Here is a 9,808-nt window from a genome sequence, read left to right on the forward strand (position 1 = left end):
TTTTAAAAACACTATTTGAAATAAAAACGTGGTGTTTCAAATGTATATTAAAATAAATAAATACCTGTATTTAAGATGTATCAAGGTCTCTTGGCTTTTCAGCAACAGCAAAACATGAAAAACAAACTAAGGGATGAAACTGCAAAACTGTGTAAAGTAACATTAAAAAAAAAAAAAATCAGTTTTGGCCAAAACTAATTAACACAAAATACACAAACTACATGTTGCCAGATAACAAGAACTCAATCATGTACATGTTTCTCTCTTTACAGAGCTCAGTGGAGGCAAACATCAGCTGATTTTTCCTATAGAAAAACTGAATCTCACTGATAAACAAGGTGCAAAACTGTATATGAAGCAACACACTGAAGATGTGTGTAATCATCTGAGTCATTGGTTCAGTTTCTGGCCTTTCAGTAGGTTGATCTATCTTTACAATATATTTGATTTGTATAATGTACTTCACTTTTGATTTTCTAACCAGATTAATGTGTGAACTGAGAAGCGTTTTAATCAAAGATTCAATAAAGCTTCCAAAACAGACTAAAAAATACTAAAGAAACATAAAAAAAAACCTTTTTCTTCTTCAAAGAACTAGTCAGCTGAAAAACAAAATACAGAATGTAAAGCAATATCATTTACTAAATTTAAGAATTTGTTTTACAGATGTTTGGATGAGCATTTGTAGATGCATGGCTCACTGGATCTGGGGCAGGAATTATAACTTCCTCCAGAACATGAATGGTGAGAACAGACCTGTTTGTTAAGTGGCTGTTCATAGTGAATAATAGACTGACTTATTTCATGTTGTGATCCCTCAGATAAAGCAGCACTGTCCACTATTAATAAAAGTGAGACGAGAGACTATGAAGATGCCAGACTGTTCCTTTCAAAAGCGATCCTTTCACGGTATTATACACACATATAGCACATACTACAATAAAAAAAGTTTCCTCTCTGTCATGGCTTTACAAACCTGTCTCACTATCTTTGTTCAGTAGAAAACAACAGGAGATTAAAAAACAAAAACAAAAAAAACAATCCTGCTGCTTTTTTCCTCATGACATTCATTGTGACGACCCTAACCTTGAAGAATATTGACAGATAATTACAAATACTGTGTATCATTTAAACAGATAAAAAAACCAAGAAAACCATTTAAACAAAAGTGCATATGATTTAATTTTAACCATATATCTATAATACTTGGAGAGAGCATCCGCTAGCATTCCCATTCGTCTCAAGCCGATGCTTTCAGTGAACAACAACTTTAATTTCAACTGAAATCTGTACCCAATTCGATAAATTAATGCTTTGCTGCTTTTTCACTGCAGACAGTGAAGCAAACTGCTGATATGTGCAAGAAACTAAACATCCCTTTCCCTGAAGTCAACATTCCCATTATACATTTTTATAATGATATATGTTTATATTTTTATTTATGTATATGTTAATTTTAATATAGAACGAAAGTTGTTGTTTTTTTTGTTGTTTTTTTTGGAGCAAGGATGGTGCCCCCCTGGGAGATGGTGCCCAACGCAAACTGCGTACTCTGCGTATAGGGAGCGGCGGTACTGACTGATGCATATCCAGTAGTTTGTGCAGAGAATGGAAGCTGAAGCGCGCTTTACAGGACATGGACGCGCCAGAGCGATCACTTGCTTTGGAAACATTTCGAAATACGCTGTCATGTTTGCTCATAAAGGTAAGAGTAAAAGGTCACGTTGTTCGGAACTGTAAAGGGTCTACTTTTATTTGTGTGCACTCACAATATCAACAAAACATGCTTTTATAAAATAAAGAAGAAGAAAAAAAGCAGTTTCGGTTTTGAGCAAGCGGTGCTGAAAAACCGAAACACAGCATATACTTGCCTCACTGACTTGATAAATATAGTATCTATAGAAAGCTTTGAATTACTACTTTAAAATGAAATAATTCGAATCGAAAACAAAAGCTCTTTCATTATAAAATCCCTAAAGATGCAGTTCTCTCTAAAGGCGCATCCAGTGAGGAGATGGCAGTCAGGATCATCATCAAATGCATGGCTGCAGCTTTTCCCGAAGCATTGGGAACTTTTTGTAACTCCACGCTCCGACTTCTCCCTGATTCTCTGCATGGTCACTTGTATGCTAATGTGTGCATACAGTATATGCGTTGGGTATTGCTTAGGCAATGTATAATATTTATAATATAATCAGTATTTAATACAGTAGCCATGTGTGCTCTGCGCGTATATGGGCACAATAAAAGGAGAGAAGCTAAATGAGCCCGAGTCCGACCCGAGCCCGATCTGTAAAAAAAAAAAATAAAATGTCCCGAGCCCGCAGACCTCTACTCCATTGCTTTCAATTTCAACAGGCAAATAAGTGCAGTCACAGGTATTTATTGCAAAAACTGACCATATACAAACAAGCCTTTAGCCATACGAAGTCTTTATGAGAAGAAGAGAGCAAAACATAAGGTTTTAATTGCTGAAAATGATCCCGCTCTTAACGTGCTCACATCTCATTCAAAAGCATACTCTCGTCCCGCAGCATGATGCAATTGGTCACGAGACACACAAGAGCCAATAGCATCCCTGCTAAAAAAAAAACAATAGAAACCCAATAGAAACGTCACAGAAATTCCAATGGTTTCCATTAAAATACCATTATAAACCATTAGCTTTTTCCAGTAAAACCTAGAGATGTTCCGATACCCTTTTTCCCTTCCCGATACCGATTCCGATACCTAGGCTCAGAGTATCGGCCGATACTGAGTACTGATCCGATACCTGGGTGTGTATCTGGTTATACAACTGTATGTATTACTAGCCCTGTATGAATTGCTACAATTATTTTATGGTGTGCTTCACCATATACTGTGAGATAGATAGATAGATAGATAGATAGAGGGATAGATAGATAGATAGATAGATAGTAGGGGTGGCACGGTACATGTATTCGTCCCGAACCGTCATGGTACGGGCATCTCGGTTTGGTGCATGAGGCCTTACGATGAATACAGGCAATTCACCCCCAATCCAGAAGGGGGCGCCCGCAGTAATGCAACGGTGTTTGATAAATGCCAGCAGAAGAACAGCGAATACCATGAGTTGCACACTTGAAAACAAACCCCCCTACACAGTGACCATGTGCTGATTCTGAACGCGTCTCTCACATAGACTGACAAGTAGTGATGGGAAGTTCGGATCATTTTACTGAATGAACGAATCTTTTTTCGAGTCATTTTGTTCATTTTAGCAAAATATAATTAAAATGTTACGTGCTACTTCCCTAACACATCTACTACTTATGCAAACGTTGATCACACTACAAACAATACAAACTATAATACTATAAGAAACAGAAAAGATTAATTCATCGTTTCCCTGGGTCTTGATTAGCTCACCTCACCTCTTATCTGACAAATCTTCGGGTTTGAGTCGTTCGTTCATCACGTGACAGCCTCATACACTAACCAATGCAGTCAGAGCCGGAAAGAGAATTGATTAGTTCACCTCCCGAGTCTTCGGGTTTGAGTCGTTCGTTCTTTTGTCACGTGACGTGACAGCTTTGGGCAGAGAAATTAGTTAATTTACAACCTTCCTTACAAACGGGTGCATAGTCATTATTATTATTATTATTATTATTTACTCGTAGAGTTATGTGATGCATTTCTGGTCTCAAATTATTGCTTTTAATTTCTGTCACGATGGTTCTTTTCCATAATACTGAATGTAGTAATAAAGATAATGTGGGATTACAAATTTATAAAATGTTAAATCTAGGTTCCAATGTAATAATATACAAACTGAAGAAGTTATATACATTGTATTTAGCATTTATGGTGAAGATGGTGACATCAGATGAACGACTGTGATATACAAAGTTTGTAGCAAGAGGTTGTCAGTTCCTGTTCTCTTATTGTAAGTGAAATGAGCCAGACGACGGAGACACTTGCCTTTTGTTTGTAATTGCTCTTGATGCCCCTGCCCCAATCTTTGGGCAGTTAGGCCGATTAGATTAGGAGTGGTTAAATGGGGCAGGTTGCTATACCTGAATACTTCATTTGCATGCTTTAAGGTCGTCACCCAGGTGCTTTGTTTCCATTCCTAAGCACTGCCCCCTAAATGTATATAAACTATAATGTATCACTGCTTTAGAGAGATTTTCGATGACTACAGCTACCAACAGCTTGTGTTCTCAATAAAAGAATCCTGCTGAAGATACAACCCGAAGTCTCCATGGTCTTCACTTCTGAGTTGCCTAAACTTTAGAAGATAAAAGTTCACAACAGATGGTGCCGTGACCCGGATAGAGCTCCTCACCTGAATCCAGAATGAAAACTTCAACAAAGTTCAACAAAGATCTGACTTCGTTCCAGACTGAATCTTTCTGTACAACCAAGGGTTGTGGTGAGTGCTGTCTCTAATCCAAAAGAACCTTTAAGACCAGTACAAATTTGTTATCCTCTGCGCCGTCAGAGAAGAGTTAACAGACAGCTGTAGGGTTTGGTTAACTAAGTTATCCTCTAAAAATGTCCTTTTAGAGATGAAGGTTATCCTCTGTCCAGGCAGGGAAGATTAGCATCACGTGCTAATAGTGTGTTACCCTCTGTTTTCAGGCAGGGAAGTTTAGCATCACGTGCTAATAGTGTGTTACCCTCTGTTTTCAGGCAGGGAAGATTAGCATCACGTGCTAATATTGTGTTACCCTCTGTTTTCAGCCAGGGAAGATTAGCATCACGTGCTAATATGGGTTATCCTCTGTCTTAGGCAGAGAAGGTTAGCAGTTCATGCTAATAAATTTGGTTTATCCTCAGTTCTTGTAGGCAGGGAAGTTAAGTGTGAAGTGTTGGTAATTTGGAAAGTTAACAATAGTTGATCTGTGTTAACAAGCGTACCCTCTATTGATCAGAGAAATTTTAGTGTTTTTTATTGTGTAGTAACAAAGAAACTCACAAAATGGTTAGAAGGAATGCTAGGCTGATTCAAACAACAGAAAAGGATGGTCTTGCGACTCCATTGTGGTCAGATAGTGAATTCAAAACACTGTTAGGGGAACAAATGAACCTAATGATCACTGAGAAAGACAAGAACTAACTGAGAAATATGAGATCCATCCAGACAAGACTTGGTCTGTAGATGAGTGTAAAAAGGTATTAGGAGCATGTATTCGCAAGAACAATGTGAAAGGCATTATCTGCTGCCACAGAGATTTTGGTTTAGCGCTAGCTACACAACAGTCTCAGTGTAACTCAGAGCTAGAGGAACAGAACAAAGAGCTCCGTGCTAGAGTATCCTCTTTTACTAAGAAATTGAACCGCAACAAAGCTTCAGCAAAAAAGGATGTGGAAGAAGTTAGTCAGCCTGATAACAATTATCCTGACTTACAAACTTTCTTTGAAACAGATGTAACCATCCGATCAGTAATTGATGTGCCTGTAGATTCAGTGAAGGTATGTGGTGCTACGAGAAGATCTCAGGGAATTGAGGGAATTGAAAGTGTTGCTCCCAACTCTTCTGTTGTCCAAGTACAAACTGTTGCCAAAGCGCTAGGACCTAAAGATATAGAGAGGCTATCCCAGAGCTTACCCTCAGCACGCACAGATTTTTCTGAATTTAGAAGAGCATTGATCAACAAAATGCGTCTCTACGACATGTCGTTAGCAGAAGTCACACAGCTGATGTCACAAATTCTAACTGAATCTGAATTCAACAGTTTTGAGTCTGCTGTTACTTCTGAACTACAACATGCCAGTAAAGGTGATTTGAGAGAAGGTGTTTTGAAAATTCTAAAGAATATCATGGGACCCAAAATAGACTGGTCCAGAATCACTAACTGTGTGCAAAGGAAAGAAGAAACTGTGAGTGAATACACTGAAAGGTTTTGTCAGTCAGCTGTAACTTACAGTGGAATAGTGGATGATTCTGAAAGTGTGCTTGATGACAAAGGACCACTAGTTCGAACATGGTTTGATGGCCTTTTATCAGAGTACAGATCGGCTTTGCCGTTCTTAGATCTAACATGGTCCACTGGAAGCTTGCAAAACAGCTTGGACAGGTTAGCTACTTGGGAAAGAGACTCTGATGTTAAAGCCAGAGTAAAGATTGCAGCAGCGTCCTTTAAGGTCAACACAGAGAACCGACAGAAACGTAAATGTCCTAAGAAGGAGGGCAGTTGTCATTACTGTGGTAAACCTGGACACTGGATGAAAGAGTGTAGGAAAAGCAAAAGACATTAGGAGAAATTAACAGCTTTACTCAGCTTCTACTCAGTCTACTTGGTACTCTGAAGCAGCCCCTCCCCGCTTCACCGAACTGTTGGAGCAGTTTGCTCAGGTGTTAACTGTTAGGGCTGTGAGTGCTTAATTTCCCAGTAATGTACAACAAAGCTGAAAGATTCTTTGTAAATAAAACTACAGGAAGGTTACTGTCACTTCCTTCCATTGAGAGAATGCTAGTTAAGTACACTCACAGCCTTCAAAGCTATACTACAGCACACCCAGTCACTCACCTATCCTCTCTGGGTTATGATGTTTGTTATGACTGATGTTCCATTAGAGGATGGAGATGTCACACACTAAAGTTTGCACACCACTTACAGGGATAGGATAGGACACATGGACCAGGGAGGAGCCCAGGGAAGAACCGATGCAACAGGCTTCGGGGGCCAACCCTGCGGTGAAGACACCCTCATAGGCCTTTCCCATCCAATAGTCCATCCTTTCCTCACTGTTCTTTAGGTGTCTCATGAATTAAGAAATAGGGAAAGAAGGAACAACAATAGCAGACTCAGATTGAACAGAGGATACAACCCTAATGTTTGCAGTCTTTAGAACAAATACTGCTCTGTTTTTTTGTTTTCTTTCTTATTCTGTGCAGATACCACTTGATGGCTGTCCCAAGACCCATACGCGCCGACCTCCTCACCTGCGTATGAAGCCACAACCTCTAAAAGACAACGAGACCCACTGCTGAGCCAACTGTCATGGAAGACAGAACAAAGAAAAATAAAAAAAAATACACAACGCATACGAGAACTTCAGTCATCCATCAACATGATCAAGACAATCTTGATCTTTCAGCAAAATTACACCAGATGACTGAAGATAATTCTTCATGGTTCGGAAACCTGTTAGTATCAAGTGTTTCATTCAACAAATGACTCACGCCCATCACGAGGAAATGACAGCTCCAACCAGAAAAGACTAGCTGCATGTTTGTTTCTGTGTCAGCATGCTGTTCGTCCCTACAGACAATCAACACAGAACAAGTGATATGTGCCTGTAATGATCACAAGTTACAAGAATAAACTTTTAAGTGTCTAAATTTGTATTTTGTGAGAGTTATTAGAACTCTCAAAGGGGGAATTGTGGGATTACAAATTTATAAAATGTTAAATCTAGGTTCCAATGTAATAATATACAAACTGAAGAAGTTATATACATTGTATTTAGCATTTATGGTGAAGATGGTGACATCAGATGAACGACTGTGATATACAAAGTTTGTAGCAAGAGGTTGTCAGTTCCTGTTCTCTTATTGTAAGTGAAATGAGCCAGACGACGGAGACGCTTGCCTTTTGTTTGTAATTGCTGTTGATGCCCCTGCCCCAATCTTTGGGCAGTTAGGCTGATTAGATTAGGAGTGGTTAAATGGGGCAGGTTGCTATACCTGAATACTTCATTTGCATGCTTTAAGGTCGTCACCCAGGTGCTTTGTTTCCATTCCTAAGCACTGCCCCCTAAATGTATATAAACTACAACGTATCACTGCTTTAGAGAGATTTTCGATGACTACAGCTACCAACAGCTTGTGTTCTCAATAAAAGAATCCTGCTGAAGATACAACCCGAAGTCTCCATGGTCTTCACTTCTGAGTTGCCTAAACTTTAGAAGATAAAAGTTCACAACAATAATAAAGAGTTGGTTATGCTTTAATTTTATTTATTTTTTTTGGAGTCTAATCTTCATAAAATACAATACCTTGTTGTATTTATGTCTTTTGAGTTAACCCTTTAGATTAGACTATAGTGTTACTTACTATACTTTTGTAACATATGACACTTTAGACATAAACACTGTGTACACACTCTTGAATTGTTTTTTTATTGTTTATTTTTGTGCCAGAAATGCTTTAGCAAAGAGGATAACTATTCCAAAATGAATTAAAACAATTTAAATAAAAAAATACAAGAAAATGAAAATATACTAAAGACAGAGCCAGATCATAACCTTAATATTTTAAACTAACATTAATCATTCATATTTAAAATGTTATTTGCTTTCACTTTATGTCATTGTGTCCTTTTTGACCAATCTTCTTATACAAATATTAGACCAATATGTCAAGTCTGCCTAGGAAAAACAATTATACCAGCAAAGTCAAAATTGGAGTGCTTTGTATTGTAACTATAAGTGCTTTGTAATTTTAGGCTTGGATTTTTATTATATAGTTATATTATATGTTTATTGCTAGACAAAGACAGTGAAAGGACAAATCAATCAATATCTTATTTATAACAGGGTTTTATTTATTTATAAAATAACACAGATCCTCAAGAAACAGTAACAAAAACATAGTGACAGAAATGAACAGACCATTTTTATTTCTAGGAAAATGCTTATTACACATATTTTGATAATTTTATGATAATTCTTAAATATGATCCAACATACAAAAATACAGTTTTACTTTATAGTATTTTACTGATCCGGCAAGTGGTCACGTGACAAAAGAACGAACGACTCAAACCCGAAGACTCGAGTCGGGAGGTGAACTAATCAATTCTCTTTCCGGCTCTGACTGCATAGGTTAGTGTATGAGGCTGTCACGTGATGAACGAACGACTCAAACCCGAAGACTCGAAACAGGTGAACTAATTCCAGTACAGAACCTATAGGATGTTGCGCATGCGCGACTGAACGAATCACTCCTTGAGACGACTCGTTCTTCCCGAGTCACATTAAAGATTTGTTCAAAATGAACGAATCGTTCAAGAAAGACCCATCACTACTGACAAGGGAGTATACTTTAAAGGCTTGTGAACTCAACTGTTTGCGAAATGGGGCTTGTGCTCGTGTATCCTACCTCTCTCATTCATCACTAATTCAAATATTCCATAATATTTCCATATTTGCGATGTAACGCATCTGAATGGTAAACTATTATTTATGTAAATATAGGCTTTGTACTTCAGTCGCGTTCCAACGGTGACACAGAGGTGGGCGCGCTAATGTTTGGCTCACTGTATTTTATTTTGATAAAGTACCAACTGCGCTGTCAACCCTGCTGGAAAAACCAGCATAGACCAGCATAGCTGGTCATACCAGCAAGACCAGCATATGTTGTGTTTTGGTGCTGGTATGCTGGTGACCAGCATGGGATGCTGGTGGGATGCTGGTGACCAGCATGGGATGCTGGTGGTATCCCAGGTAGCCAAAATGATTCGGCCCGATAACGGCCCAAATCCGGCAAACCGGAAGAAATAGCTCAGCCCGGATGCGGTTGCCGGACTCTTGTGAATTACGAGAGTGAATGACGTGCTAGAATCGGCCCGAGTTCGCTGGTCCGAGTCCAGTTGCGAAACTGAGCCAACACTGCTGGCATCGGGCCACAATCACGCCAGCATAGATTATACAATTAGCTGGTACTGGCCGAGTCTGGATACCAAATGGAAATGTATATGAAATACAAACCAATATTAATTTAATTAATAACAACAACAAAATTTACCAAAACAATAATATATATATATATATATATATATATATATATATATATATATATATATATATAGCCTACATGGAAAAGAACTGTTCATGT

General features: G+C 38.3%; 1 long non-coding RNA gene across 1 annotated transcript; it reads left to right on the top strand.

The window, feature by feature from the left end:
* Positions 1-241: 241 nt before the first annotated feature.
* Positions 242-4,383, top strand: LOC131541394 (uncharacterized). Its single transcript, XR_009271488.1, has 5 exons — positions 242-416; positions 667-744; positions 822-909; positions 1,508-1,705; positions 4,195-4,383. It is a non-coding gene; the product is annotated as an uncharacterized LOC131541394 (long non-coding RNA).
* Positions 4,384-9,808: the final 5,425 nt, after the last annotated feature.

Source organism: Onychostoma macrolepis, chromosome 05 (genome assembly GCF_012432095.1).
Source record: "Onychostoma macrolepis isolate SWU-2019 chromosome 05, ASM1243209v1, whole genome shotgun sequence".
Taxonomy (NCBI): domain Eukaryota; kingdom Metazoa; phylum Chordata; class Actinopteri; order Cypriniformes; family Cyprinidae; genus Onychostoma; species Onychostoma macrolepis.